Here is a 3,738-nt window from a genome sequence, read left to right as displayed (position 1 = left end):
TTTTGGCTGCCAAGGAGAATTCTCCCTCTGCTCAATCTGCAATGCCAAGCGAGCCCCAGAAACCCCAGTGTTGGTTTCATGTCTCACAACAGCCTGGGGGAAACTTTATTCCTTTCTTTTTTTCTAATTCCATTCCTAGCTCTTCCTATTTCCCCTCCATCTTGCAAACAATTAATTATAACACTACACCTAAATTATAAATTACCAACTTTGGGGGGCACAAAAGAAAAAAAAAAAGACTTTAAAATTCTGAAAGGCTGAGATGTCAAGACTGGGAGAAGCAGCTGTTTTGGAAATGTTGCCTTTTTTTTGTTCCGAATGCTATTTAAACATTGGCAGGGGGCCTCATTAAAGATGAATCGATGAATTAGTAAGTAGTGTTGTAGCCAGAAGAGACAGCATGTGCTCCTGTGGTGAAAACAGATTTACACAAAAGAAAGGAAGGGGGGGAGAAAGTACCCCCCTCTCGATGTGTAACAAAGTCAGTGTTTTCAATATTCTATCAGGGCTGCACCAATCCCGGGCAGGATCCATCAGAATTTCCAATCTAAATTCATATTTGGGGGGTTAGAATTTGGAACTGGCTGCGAAGTTTCCTCTGGGCTAAAATGGAATAGACAAGTTTGGAGCCCCAGAGCATTTTGGTTACCAAAATGTTATGAAGTGTGAAATAATAATAATTAGGGGTATGGCATGGGAATCACAAACCAGATATAATCCAGCTGCGAAAGCAAAGAGAGATATCAGCTCAAGCACCACCACTGATGTCTGCAGGCATTAACATGGAAATGGCACCTCACTTTTGGCACCAGACTTCAAGGGAAGTCCTGGAAAAAAGGGTCAGCTTCAGCTTTGGAACCACAGGGGGATCCCACAGGGGCCAGCATGACGAGGGGAGAAATATCAAGGGACAGACTCCGAGTGGAGCAGTTTGTCTGACTCTGAAATGCAAGGAAGTCCAGGACAAAAGGCCTGTCACAGCTCCTGCCCCAGCACAGGACTTGTTCTGACCTTTCCCTCCTGCTCCAGCTCCAGGAGAGGTAAAACAGGAGCAAGGTGGTGAAGAGTTTGCAGGCAGCCCCAACGAGGGGAGAGAATGAAGCCTCTGACTCCATCTTATCAGAAGGCCAATTAATGACTTTATTATACTATATTATTCTCTACTATATTACACTATATTACATTACATCTGAAGTGAATCTGCCAAGCACTCAACTGCACACACTGCACTCATCTTGTCTGTCAACAGTCCAGACACACACACACACCTGGCCCTGACAGGCCAAGGGAACAAAACCCCATCACTGTGGGTAAACAATCTCCATATTGCATTCTACTGTGGCACAAACACAGGCCCAGCAAATGATAAGAATTGTTTTTCCTTTCTCTGAGGTTCAGAGAATGTGAAACCCAGAAATATTCTTGGAAGAATTGTGCCTTGCTTTTCTCTGTGAAGAGAAATGTGATGACAAACTGGAAATTTCCACACAGAGGATTGGGAATGGAGTTCCCAACGTGCCTGTGATGCCACCTGCACGTCCCCACCTGGCCCTGGGTGTGGCATTGGGCACTTGGGCTCTGAGCTCCCCATCCATGTGCCACCAGACACCTCCTTTTGTGCCACCAGACAGCCTCCCATGTCCCACCTTCACACACAACCTCCCCAAGTGCCCCAGACACCTCCCCAAGTGCCGCAGACACCTCGTTATCAGCTCAACACCAAGCTGAGAGCAGCCAGAACCTGAGCTCTAATTTAGGTAGCACAAACCAGCTCCAAGCACCACCTGAATATTTTTTTCAAAAGCCCCAAGATGTTCCTGACAAGCATTTCAAAGAAAAACATGAGGTTCTCCAGTATTTTGTTATCCAAAACCAAACCATGACAATTCCAAAGTACCAGAAGTTGCACCTGTATTTTAAACCAATGGAGAAGAAGAAGCTTGCACAGAACCACACAATCCCAATCCCATATTGCTCCATGAGACTTCATTTCTCTGATAATAATTTGACCTCTGCCAATTAAGAGAGACGTGAAATTTTGGGGTTTTTCTGGAAAAATATAGGAGAAACTATAGAAGAAACAGTCCATGATTAATAAATAATTAATTACTGATAATCCACTAATATCACCTGTGTGCCGTTAATTCCTCTCCCTTTGTGCTGGGCACAATAGGCAGAGGGTAAAAGAAACATTTGCACACCACAGAGAGTATTTTAGATAACTTAGTGCTTATATTTCCTCTGATTTTTTATCTGAGTTCTGAAAGGGGAGAATTGAAGCCCATAGAGGTTTTGTGATTCACTCAAGGTCACCCTGGGAGCCTCCAGCAGAGCCACCAGCTGAACCCAGAGCTCCCATATTCAATATCCTGCATCTCTGACCTGTCCTGCAAACCACAAAATGAAGCAGGACCAGAACAAGCCCCTAAACATGAGATTTCTGAGGGACTCCAGTGCATTTTAGCTCATATAGAAAATATATACATAAAAAATACATTGCTGCAGCTTCCCAGACCCTGATTCATTTCAGATCTATCACTATTAATAAACCTCAAGAAAAGTCCTAAATTCTTGCAAGACATTTGTTGGGTTTTTTACCAGAGGTCCATTTATCCTACTTTATTAAGTGTGAAGAGTCAAAATGTTCAACTGCTTTAAGTTTTTATCCACACCAAGGATTTGGAGCAAATAAAAATTAGTGTCATTTGAGTCGATTCCCACAAGTCCATTCCTCCTCCATTGTTTTGCTATTTTAAACAATTTACTGTAGTAGATCTGGTGCAAGACACTTTGAATTTGAAAGATTTGGGGGTTTCTAAAGAAAAAACGAAACACTTTGTGTTGAACATCCCCTGAATTACTGACCCTGAGGCAGGCTGCGGGTGGGGGACTGGTGCTGCCCAGGAGCATCCTGAGTGGGCACCAGGACTGGAATGGAGAATTCCTGCATTCCAGCACTGAGACCTTCCCACCACCCTCTGCTGCTCCCTCAGGACCCAAAGCAGAGGCACCCACAGGGTTTTCCTCCCTTGTTCTCTCTCCCTCCTATACAATCACAGGACAGTTAAGGTTTGAGAAGACCCTTCAGTTCATCAAGTCCAAACATCGACTTAGCCACTGTGTTGCCCACTGAACCACATCCTCCAGAGCCATATCCACACATTTAGGGATGTCCAGAACATTGGGAAGAGGCTGCTGGAAAGTCCCTTTCAGAGGGAAGACCCTGATCTCAGCCTGGGGTGCTCCCAGCTCTCCCCGTGCCCGAGGTGGAGCGGAGCAGTTCCCTTTCCCCTTTCCACCAACTGCTGAGACCTTGATGTCATTTTACATTTGTTAGCAGGGATATGAAGAGCAGATTTTTTTTTAATTAACTTTTTGTCCCCTGACTCCTCCCCAGGTGCTCCATGCACATCATTATTCCTGTTGCCTCCCTGTGACCGTGACCCAGATTGGGACCATGCAGGAGGAGCAGGATCAGCTCACCTTGGACAGCCACTCCAGACCTGACTTGATGGCTTAAGTTAGAGCAGCCCAGAGGGCCCTCTAAGACACCTCCAGTCTGATTGGACCCCACAGCACAGGAAAATCAGGTGACACATGGATTTTTGTGTGTTTTATTACCCACATCTCTACAGGAACACCTTAATTCAGAGCCTCCCTCCATTAATATTCACAGGTAAATTCCCATTGCTTTGCACCACGTGAGGAAAAGCCAACTGGTAAAACATGGGAAAGTTG

The sequence above is a fragment of the Agelaius tricolor genome, unplaced genomic scaffold (genome assembly GCF_023055355.1).
Source record: "Agelaius tricolor isolate 1412-34295 unplaced genomic scaffold, bAgeTri1.0.p SCAF_41, whole genome shotgun sequence".
In the NCBI taxonomy this organism is placed as follows: Eukaryota; Metazoa; Chordata; class Aves; order Passeriformes; family Icteridae; genus Agelaius; species Agelaius tricolor.
The sequence above is the reverse complement of the archived record's forward strand: the minus strand, read 5'-3'. Positions refer to the sequence as shown.